A 12,265-nucleotide genomic window follows, 5' to 3' on the forward strand; every position below is an offset into this window, starting at 1 on the left:
GGACCACCTGCAGGCTATGCCCAAAGTTTCCACATTGCTTAGAATAGGACAGCACAGGCCCATATATTCTTTTTTTTTTTTTTTTTTGTGAGGCAGTTGGGATTAAGTGACTTGCCCAGGGTCAGACAGCTAGTAAGTGTTAAGTGTCTGAGGCTGGATTTGAACTCAGGTACTCCTGACTCCAGGGCCGGTGCTCTATCCACTGCTCCACCTAGCTGCCCCAGGCCCATGCATTCTAACCCTAACTTTCTGTTGAGATTCTATAGAGGGCCTGGAAGATCCATAACTGAATTTCAAAGATCTAGGGCAACCTAATCCCATCAGGTGTGAGTAAAGGAGCCCAAGGAACTCAAAGCAAGATCAAACAGGGCTATTCCACCCATAAGTCAGTGGAGCCTGGTGCTGACACAACATCCCAATTCAATAATTAAAGGTAGGGAGAGGAGTAAATAAAAGAAAACACTAACCAGTTTAAACAATTATTGAGAATATAGATATGCTTTAAAAGAAGGAATGAGTAAGTTTACAACAACTACATGTGGAGACTCAAAACAATTGGATTTTCCACCAGGATTTACGTGAATATCTAGAAGAAACTCAGGAAGAGGGGAAAACAACAACAACAAAAAACCACTGGAAGAAAGAATTGGAAAGAGAATACATATCTCAGATGAAAGAGTGGTATATTTTTCTAAGAGATGGACTTTTGGAAAACTAGACCAGAAGAAATCAATGATTCCTTAAGAAAGCAAAAAATATTAGAACAAAAGCCTAATATTAAAAAAAATAGAAAAAAAATGTAAGATATGTGTTATCAAAACAACTGACCTGGAAAACAGGTCAAGGAGAGAGAATTTTTTTAATGAACATTTTTATTTAAAGTTTTATGTTCCAAATGCTTTCCCTCCCTCCCCTCCCCCGTCCTTGTGGTGGTAAGCAATCAGATAAGTTGTGTATGAGCAATTATGTAAAATGTTACCATAATAGTAATTTTGTATAAGAAAACTCAAAAGAAAAAAAATGAAAGAAAAAGTGAAAACTAGCATGCTTCATTCTGTGTTCAGTCAATATCACTTCTTTCTTTGGAGGTGGATAGTATGCTTCATTAGTCCTTCAGGATTGTCTCAGATCATTCTGTTGCTGAGGATAGTTAAGTCATTCACAGTTCTTCATCAAATAATATTGCTGTCACTGTGTACAATGTTCTCCTGGTTCTGCTCACTTCCAAATATATCAGTTTATATAAGTCTTTCCAGGCCTTTCTGAAATCATCCTGCTTGTCATTTGATAGGCATTCCTTTGATTTCCAATTCTTAGCCACCACAAAATGTTGTAAAAATAGGTCTTTTTCTCTTTTTGGGGATATGATATCAATCTAGCAGTGGTATTGCTGGATCAAAGGGTATGCACAGTTTTATAGCTCTTTGGGTATAGTTCGAAATTGCTCTCCAGAATGGTTGGATCAGTTCACAACTCTGCTAACAGTGGATTAATGTCCCAGTTTTTCCCCATCCCCTCTAACACCCAACATTTTCCTTTCTTGTTATATTAGCCACACTGATGGGTATGAGATGGTACCTCAGAGTTGTTTTGATTTGTATATCTCTGCTCAATTGTGACTTAGAGCATTTTTTTCTCATGCTTATAGATAGCTTTGATTTCTTTGAATGCTGTATGTTCCTATCCTAAGACCACTTATCAATTGGGGAATGACTTGTACTTCTATAAATTTGACTCAGTTCTCTCTATATATTTGAAAAATGACCGGAGAGTGTTAACAAACTGCAAACTCAGTATGAATCAATAGACTGAAATAGCAGCCAAAAAAGCTAAGATGACTTCATTGAGAGGCCCAGTGCTCAGAAATTTCTAGGCACTAGTTCTGTTATACTCTGCCTTCATCAGACCACTTCTGTAGCATTCTGTTTAGTTCTAGGAGCTTTGCACTGTTAAGGGCTAAAATTCTAGCTAAACTGTCTAAAATATCTAATGAGTGGTCGCCAATAAATTATAAGCTTTAGCAAGAGTTAGACTTTTAAGCATTTATTAAGGAGAATAAGAATTTGGTAAAGAGAGAGAGAAAGGTCTAGATTCCTATCTATTAAAGGGAGAGCGCATTTCTAGCTCCCTTCTCCGCCAGAGTCCAGAGGAAAAAGAGCGAGACTGAGCGCCAGTCTCTTCCTTCCTCCTCCCACTAGCCCGCGTCACTTCCTGACTCCTGGTCTTGCCCTCAAAGACCTTCCCTTCATGGGCAGAACTCCTCTACAGTAAGTATCCAGCAGGTGGCGTTATTCCAATCGTTACAGTCCCCCCTGTTGTTCCTCAAGAAACAAAATGTTTCCTTGACGGAACAGTAAAAACAATATGATAACTATTGCTAACTAATAATATGTGAACAACAATATAGAAAAGGAAGAGAGGAAAGTTTTGTCCAGAGGGGCAATTTTTTTTTTTGTCCTCATGAACCGACGCTTTGACATTAGTCTTGCAAAGGGAGGGCCTCTGCAGAGAATACATGTTACAGATGGTGTATATTATAACAGAAAGAGAAAAAAAAAACAACAAAAACAACAAATCAAAACTGTTCATTTAAAGTCTCTGAAAGTCTTTTCTCAGATGTCCTCTAGGTGTAGTCGTGGAATGGAAGTCTTTTCAGGGGTTGATGTGTGGATGCTGGTAATCAGCCAGGAAAATTTCCTACAAAATTGAGCTTAACACAACTTTAAAATAGCTTTGTCAATAATCAAATCAAACAATGAAAGTTCTCAAAAACATGTCTAAGGGAATTCAGAATCTTAGTTGTTACACATGAAACATATAATAAAACAAAAATTGAACCATTCTTTAAAATTATAATATTACTATAATCCCCCCCTTATGGAGGGTAATTGAGAAGACAATTGCTACGATATTAATTATTAAAAATAATTTTTATCTTTGTTTCATCACTTTTTGCATCATCTGCCTAATTATCCTCATGCCACTATGAGAAATTAAAAAATCTAATATAATTGGTAACAGGTGTCAAGGCCAAATTCAACACTGTATTTATCATGACACCTGAGATAATTATGGGGGTTACCATAAAAGAACAGAGAAATGATGGGATATGAGCATTCCCACACTTGAGCAATATGTACTGCCCATACAGTATGCCAGGTCTAAAATAGGTGGATGGAATATATGTCCATGCCACCGAACATATTGGAGGAAACTGAGTCAGACTTAATCAGATGCATGGGATTGAGATGTCCATGGCATCAGGCATATAGGAGGGAGCATAGAAGCCAGGTGTAGGAGCGAGATGGGTGGGATGAATACTTCCAGCCATCTGTACAATATTGTGGGGAAAAATAAAATAAAATATTAAACCAAGAGAATCCAACCTCAACATTTGTCAAAAGCCGTTCCCTCGGCCATACCTTGACTTCATGCATGTCTCCCCTCATGTGACAGTTCAGTGTCTGCTCTTGCATGTATTCCTCTTGTGATTGGATGGCACCTTGGCCAACTGGCATCTGATAACTCAGAATAAAGGTAATTAGTGTCTTAAATGATAAGTTCCCATAATCCAAGTCTCATATGGATTTAAAAATTGAGGATAATAAATGATTGCAAAAAATGTGAATACATCTTGACTCAGAACACAATATATAATTATGCAACAATTTCAAATAATACCCCTTTTTTTAACTTAGTATACAATTACTTTTTTGAAAAATCTGAACATATTTAAATACAAGTTAAAGCACAATACAATCTCAAAGAAAACTTTTACAAATGTTCCCCTCTTTTTTTTTTTTGGAATATGCTTATCAAAAATAATACTTCTAGAATCAATTTACACTTGCCATGGCAAACAATTTGCCAGGGAAATGCTTTAAAGAGTTTGATCAAATAATCAGTTGAGAAAAAATAACAAAAACAAACAACTCAGAATATGGGAGCACAATACTCCTAGAATTAACATTGTATAATAAAATCAAAACCATCTTGCAATGTTTCAAAATTAGATAGACAAATGAATAGAAGAAAATACACATGGAACAATAAAAGACAGTGAAATTCAAACTAAGGAAATCTAAATGAATATGAACTTAATATCAATAAGAGTATTATAAAATATAAACTTGATCACATGACTATAAAAAGCTTTTAAAAATATTCTCCTTGTTTTAAAAACTAAGTATAAAACACAATCTCAAAAGCATGAAAATCTCTATGAAAATAAACCCATACCATTAATTTCAAAATGTAGATGTAATAGCATAGAAATCCTATGTAACCTCTGAACTGACATTAATACTCTGAGTGAATTCAGAACACTTTTGATTCCGATATCTAAAATCCCCAACACTCGTATCAATACCTTGCTGCTTACTTCTACATTTCTCTAAAATATATACCCTTCCATGGCAAAAGAAGCAGAGTCTTGAACTATGTTGATGGTTGTCATTCTTATTCAGCTTAAGTTTTTCTTCTTTAACCCCTTTATATTGTCTGTCAGTCTTTTCACCATACAAATGCTTTATAAGATTACTAATTAAAGACAAAAGCAGGTTAGCAAAATTATGAACAAAACAAGCATATCTGGAATTTAAAGAGTTTTCTAAGATTGTCTCAAAAGCACAGCCAGGCCGGGGAAGGGCTGAGCCTGAAGCTGCAAATGCAGGTAGAAAAAGTTGAGCATGCGCATCAGATCTCTGGACTTCCCAGGCAGGGGAAGCAATGGGCTTGGCCATAGGAGGAGTAGAGGGTGGGGTCTGGAGAGGAGGGGAGGGACCAGAGCAATTTGAATCAGACTTGATTTTGAACTCAGGCCTGGATTCCTCTTCCCCCACTTTGCCTCTAGGTGCTAGGGGATTAAAAGCTTCTAGAGGGTGGGTCATTGCCTCCAGGCATGCAAAATTAGAGCAACAATTAGTGTTAGAACTGGGAAAAGCTGCGGGAATCTCTTCAGGTTTCTCTGAAAAAGCATGGTTGGGAGAGGGAGAGATATTTCCTTGTGTGAGTAAGTTGCTGGCTCTTTTAACAAAAATAAAAAGAAAAATAGAAAATCCACAAAAACAAAGCATTAACATGATCTTATCTCCCATTTGTCTGGTTAAACAGACCAAAATCAAAAATAGGATAATTAGGGAGTTTAAAAGGTCCATTCGAAAAAATTCAAAGGAAAAACACAGCCAGTACACCAGTACTTAGCAGTTAAAGGGAGAGGGAGGGGAAATTTCTTACCCAACCAGCAGATCAGAAGAAGACTGAGGGTTAGCTTTCCTCTTCGTGGTCAGCCATCTGTTAAGGGCTAAAATTCTAGCTAAACTGTCTAAAATATCTAATGAGTGGTCGCCAATAAATTATAAGCTTTAGCAAGAGTTAGACTTTTAAGCATTTATTAAGGAGAATAAGAATTTGGTAAAGAGAGAGAGAAAGGTCTAGATTCCTATCTATTAAAGGGAGAGCGCATTTCTAGCTCCCTTCTCCGCCAGAGTCCAGAGGAAAAAGAGCGAGACTGAGCGCCAGTCTCTTCCTTCCTCCTCCCACTAGCCCGCGTCACTTCCTGACTCCTGGTCTTGCCCTCAAAGACCTTCCCTTCATGGGCAGAACTCCTCTACAGTAAGTATCCAGCAGGTGGCGTTATTCCAATCGTTACAGCACAAATAGTAATAAACTGGCGAGGCATCATAAGAGACCAAATTATGGAAGGTCTTGAGTTTTTATCATATGAGATTTCATTGAAGGAACCGAGGGAATTCCAATAATTGGGGATGTCTAATAATTGTCTTCAAGTAAGTGAAGGACTATTTTATGGAATAATAAAAAGACTTTTTTCTTCTTTAGTAGAGAGAGCAAGACACACAATAAAATTTAGAAAGTATAGACAGTCCGATTTATATCTGAGATAAAGAAAAACTTTTTAACAATTAGAGCTATCCACAAATACTACTGGCTGCCTCATGAGGTAGTTTTCCTAGGGGTACTTAGAGAAAGATTGTGGTTTCTTGCTAATATATGGATTGGACCAGATGACCTCTGAAGTTTCTTCTTAATGAGATTTCATTTTCCTGTGATTCTTTAGCCTCCTTATTCAGACTACTAGATCTAGATTCTGATGTTTTTTCTTATATACTTAATTTTTTTTTTTTTTTGCTGGGGAAATGTGGGTTAAGTGACTTGCCCAGGGTCACACAGCTAAGTAAGTGTCAAGTGTCTGAGGCTGGATTTGAACTCAGGTACTCCTGAATCCAGGGCCAGTGCTTTATCCACTGTGCCACCTAGCTGCCCCCCATACTTAATTTTTATAACTTTTAATAATCGTTTTGACTTTTCTGTGTGTCTGAGAAATTTTTCAAGCTAATGTTTTAGCTAATATCTCATGTAGCCTGAGTACAATTGAAGGCTATTTTAACATGCTGTTACATTGCATTTATGTAACTTTATTATCCATTATGAAACTATTGAATGACTGATTGTTCCCAACTTGTATTTTTAGATTTGGGGTCTTTTTCTAAGATCTTTGAATATGCAAGTAAGATTGACCTAACATTTAGAAAATATTATCATTAGAATGTTTTCTTTATATGATTACTATAATAAGGTCAATCTTTTAACTTTTAGATAGAAAGCTAATGCTTTGACTGTCTCCCCTCCCCTGCATCTTGTCAGTGTTAGAATAAGGGGAAATAAGAAATAACAATGTATACTTTACTTCAGATTTCTCCATAGTGTTCAATTTATGTTAATCTGGAATTTCAGGTCTTCTTAATTTATTGTAATTTGAGAATTTTCACACCTTCTGTTTTTGGCTTCTCTAACAAGCACTTATTAAATGAATCAGGTTTCACTTTATACCTCCCTTTAAATCTGCTGCATTTGACATTTTAAAATGTATAGAGAGTATCATTCACACTTGATATCCAATTATTGTCTACAAATATAACTGTAACTAGCTGGGGGGACAAAATAGATTAAACTGAGACATATTTTGATTAACTTTGAGCACAGGGAAGGATTGAGTCATACTTCCATAGAGACATCATTGACATATCTTTCCTCTCACATACAAATTCACCCACAGAATAATTATCCAGGGGTTTTATATCCAGATAAGAAATAACAGTAATTGAAAGAAACAAAACAGCTATCATGAGCTTTATTTTCCTTCTGTGGTTTTTTTTTTTGTCCTTTTCCCATAGTTTGATATCCAGTCTTTTCTATGTGGAACTTATATATGAGTAAGAACATGTCAGTATTCATATTCTGTAGAGATCATCCAGAGAATTTTGGTTGCTAAATATATGTTTTTTATTACTTTTTATGTATATCATGATAATTAGAAGACATGGGTTGCTATTATTTTGATTGAATGTTAGCTTACATAATTTGAATATTAACTGTATGCTAAGTCAGATTCTTTTTTCAGTGATATGCAGATATAGGTTTTTAGTCATGGAATTTATTATAGATTTCAGTGATAAGTAGGAAAAATATCTACAAATAAAATACTAAATATGACAGATTGTTTTTCTTTAAGTAATATTTATTTTAATCTGTTTCCTGTGTATTATACTTCAGTGCAAACAAGTCTAAGAACAAACCAATTAAAGTTAATTTAAGATCAGTCAGTCAATCAACAAACACTTATTAACTGCCTACTATGTGCCAGGCACTAGGGATACAAAGACGAAGGGTAAAACAATTCCTATTCTCAACAAATTTACATTCTAACATACAATAATTACATATAAGTCTACAAAATATATGAAGATAGTATATAAAGTACTTCAATACAAGGCAATTTGGAAGGGAGGCCAGTTGGGAAATCAGGAAAAACTTGATGGGAAAGGTGGTTCTTGAGGTGAGTCCTGAAGAAAAAGAGGGATTCTGTGAAGTGTAGGTAGAAATAAGGCATTCCAGCTATGTGAATAGTTAATAAAGAGACACAGAAACAAGAGAGGGAGTGAATATTTGCCTGGAATTGAGAGGTCAATTTGGCCAGATCATTTAAGAGCTGGACATGGAATAATCTACATGAATACTGGAAAAATAAGTTGGGGCCACATTATTTATGGCTTCAGAAGCTTGACATTAGAGTTTTTTTTCTACATATGGTAAGGAGCCAGTGGAGTTTGAGTGGGAGCCTGGCATGGTCAGATCTTTGCTTAAGGAAAATTAGTTTAGCATCAGTCTGGAGGGAAAGGACTTGAGACTTGGAATCAATTAGGAGGCTATTGTAATAATCTAAGTAAGAGTTGATGGGGGCCTGAAATAGGGTGATAGCTATGTAAATAGATATAAATTGTTAGATTCAAAGGAGGTAGAAATATCAAGGTTTGGAAATTGGATATACAGGGTGAAGAACTAGCAAACATAGGGAATTTTGGAATAGTGGTATGTTTTAGGAGAAAAATGATGAATTCAATTTTGCATGTTCTGAATTTGACATCTCTCTTGGGTGTCCAGGTTGAAATGTCCAATATACAATTGGTGATACAACATTGAAGCTCAGAGGAGAGACTAGTACTTGATATAATACTCTGACTTTATCTTCTCACTCCTCATCATAATAACTAACATTTCTATGATGCTTTAAGATTGCAAAACATTACAAATATTACCTCATTTAATCCTCACAATTATTTTGTTAGGTGCAGTGTTTGAACTCTTATTCTATCATAGTCACTGAAATGTTTCTTGAAGGATAGCACTAAGGAAAATAAAGATGGAAAAAACCCCAGACTGAAATGCAAATATTAACACAAAAATCTCCCTAATGGAGATGGTGCAATTTTAAACAAGTTGAAGAACTGATTCAAAAAGATAACTAAAAAGGAGAGTTGGACTAGATGATCTCTAATCAACATTCTTTCTAATTTTAGATGTATGATCTGAATGGTTTGTTCAGTGACTTGCCTAAAGTCACATCAGTGATAGAGAGAGGATTGGAACTCTGGGTTTTTTATTTCAGAATGAAGCATGGTTTGAAGGTCTAAGGCTGGTTGACTAGACTGAGATGTGAATTAACTTATCTCTCAATCCTAGCAGCTTCCCTCCAGGTACTTCCCCAAATGGAGTGAATTAACTTCCCCTTTCTGCCTCTCTTCTTAATGGTAGAAGTGGGGCATGTATATAGATGTCAAGGTCTAGAGCAGACATGTCAAACTGCCCCTGCAAGGTAGGTTAAATACACCCAGAAGTGTGGTCTGAACCAGGTTAAAATGTAACTGGAAAGTATTTAACAAAATAAATAAAAATACAGTGAAACAAATAATACATTGTTTTTAAGTCAATATGTGTCTGAAGGGATTCTCATCTATGGTTTAGTGGCCACCATTTCTTTGTGAGTATGGCACCACTGGTATAGAGGGATATTCTACCTGAAATGCTCTGTTCTATCACCTCAATCATTTAGTTTTCCTGGCTTTCTTCAGTATTCATTTCAAATCATCTTCTACAGGAGATTTTCTCCTCTAAATTTTCCTTTGTCCTTTTACATTTTGTAAATATTTTGTTCTTTATATGTTGTTTCCTCCACTAGAATGTATGCTCCTTGAAAGTAGGGGTGGTTTTTACTTTTATTTGTATTTTTAATACTTAGCACAGAGCCTGGCACATAGTAAGCACTTAATAATTTCTTGCTGACTTACTTGGAGAGCTGTTCAGTAGAAAGCAACTATTAAGAAATGATGTTCTGTAGCAAAATTCATCTTTCCACTTATACATTCAGCTTTTTTATTGATTTGTAACTATAAAAAAGCAATTGGGGCGGCTAGGTGGCTCAGTGGATAAAGCACCGGCCCTGGACTCAGGAGTACCTGAGTTCAAATCTGGCCTCAGACACTTGACACTTACTAGCTGTGTGATCCTGGGCAAGTCACTTAACCCCCGTTGCTCCGCAAAAAAACCCAAAAAAACAATTGGGGCAGCTAGGTGGCGCAGTGGATAGAGCACCGGCCCTGGAGTCAGGAGGACCTGAGTTCAAATCCGACCTCAGACACTTGACACTTACTAGCTGTGTGACATTAGGCAAGTCACTCAACCCCAATTGCCTCACCCCCCCACCCAAAAAAGAGCAATTTATTTAGTAGAGTACAATTCTGTCTTAAACATACTAGTCTTTTCCCTCTCTGATCTATTTTTTATGCAGCAATGATACTTTTATTCTTTTTTCCTTTTTTTTTTTTACAAATTTTAATAGTACTTTTTTCATTTACATGTAAAGATAATTTTCAGCATTCATTTTTATAAAATTTTGAGTTCCATCTTTTTCATATTCCCTTCTCTCCCTCCTCCACAAGACAGCAAGTAGTCTGAAATAGGTTATATATTACAATCATGTTAAACATATTTCCACATTACTCATATTGTGAAAGAAGAATCAGAACAAGAAGGAAAAATCTGAAGAGATAAAAACAACAACAAAAAACCCCAGAAGTGAAAATAGTATCCTTTGATCTAGTCAGATTCCACAGTTCTTTTTCTGGATATGGAGAGTATTTTCTGTCATGAGTCTTTTGGAATTGAGACTGATATTCTTTTTTTCTCTTCATTTGTTTATTTAGAATTTTATTTTTCCCCAATTATATGTAAAAACAATTTTTAACATCCATTTTTTTTTTTTTTAGTGAGGCAATTGGGGTTTAGTGACTTTCCCAGGGTCACACAGCTAGTAAGTGTTAAGTGTCTGAGGCCGGATTTGAACTCAGGTACTCCTGACTCCAGGGCTGGTGCTCTATCCACTGCGCCATCTAGCTGCCCCCTTTAACATCCATTTTTAAAGCTTTGTGTTCCAAATTGTCTTCCTCTCCTCCCCTTTAAGAAAGGCAAGCAATTCAATATGTTATACATGTGTAGTCATGCAAAACATTTCCATATTATTCAAGTTATGAAAAGAAACAGATTAAAATCCTCAAGAAAAATAAAGTAAAAAATATGCTTCAGTCTGTATTCAGATACTATCCGTTCTTTCTCTGGGGATGGATAGCATTTTTTATCATAAGTCCTTCAGTGTTGTCTTGGATCATTAAATTGCTGAGAATAGCCAAGTCATTCACAGCTGTTCATCTTACTATATTGCTGTTACTGAAATTCTTAAAACATAGTTCTGACCATGTCATACCTGGATTGAGAAATATTATGACTTCTTACCTCTAGGTTAAAATATCCTCAGTCCTGGCATTTAATAATCTTCACATAGTTAGTTGGTGCAGTGGATATAAGCATTGACTCTATAGTTGGAAGGACCTAAATTAAAATCTCATCTCAGACACCTAATAGTTGTGTAACCCTGGGCAAGTCACTTAATCCCAATTGCCTTAAAACATGCAGAGTCATCTGCAGTCATCCTGATGTATGCACATATTTCTACTGGACCCAGATGGCTCTGGAGGAGAGAGTGAGGTTACAAACTTCCACAGCCCTCCCTCACTTAAATCCAGTTCACTGCAAGTCATGACAGCACTCTGATGTCATGGTCCTCTTTGAGAACAAAGGAAAAACAACAACAACAACAGGATTTCAAGATATTTCTATTTTCAAGATGGCAGAATGAAGCCTGAGCTCTCCCAGTTTTCCCTTGGAACCACCATTAAATTAAGCCTCTAAATGGATTTTGGAGCTACAGAACCTACAAAAAGATGGAGTGAAACAATTTTTAGGCTTAAGATAACTTAGAATGTCCTCAGAAAGGTCTGTCTCACCTGGGTAAAAGGGAAGCACAGCTCAGCGCAGAGATTGTGTGAACAAGCCAGCAGAAGGCTCTTAGCCACAGCACAGATCAGCAGCTGAGGGCCCTTAATCTTAGCTCAGCAAACTAGACACACAGCAAGCCAGTTGTTAGGCCTCCAGGTTCTGTGCAGAAGGCAGTCTTTCAACTGGGTATCTGGTACCCAATAGGCACAACCAGGCTGGACTACCTCAGTTCAGTGAGCAAGTTGCTGAGTCCTCAGAGCAGACAGCCGATGACTGGGCCCCTGGCAGCCAGCAAAACAAACTTGGGACAGTGCACACTGTACCCCAGTAGCAGAGCTCAACTTTAAAAGGCACAGAATAGGCTAGAATTTGAATAAGAAACAGGAAAGAACCCTCACCATAGAAAATTGCTATTAGTGACAGGGAGGACCAAAACATAAACTCAGTGAAAGACAATAGTGTCAAAATGCCTACATGTTAAGTCTTAAAGGGGAAGAAGAATTGGTCTGAAGACCAAAAAGCCTTCTTGGAAGAACTCAAAAAGGATTTTATAAACCAAATAATAGAGGTAGAAGAA

The 12,265-nt window shown here is 36.5% G+C and overlaps 1 protein-coding gene across 1 annotated transcript in view; it reads left to right on the forward strand.

The window, feature by feature from the left end:
• CNTLN (centlein) overlaps positions 1 to 12,265 on the forward strand; it is a 427,039-nt gene that overhangs the window by 159,967 nt on the left and 254,807 nt on the right.

Source organism: Dromiciops gliroides, chromosome 1 (genome assembly GCF_019393635.1).
Source record: "Dromiciops gliroides isolate mDroGli1 chromosome 1, mDroGli1.pri, whole genome shotgun sequence".
In the NCBI taxonomy this organism is placed as follows: Eukaryota; Metazoa; Chordata; class Mammalia; order Microbiotheria; family Microbiotheriidae; genus Dromiciops; species Dromiciops gliroides.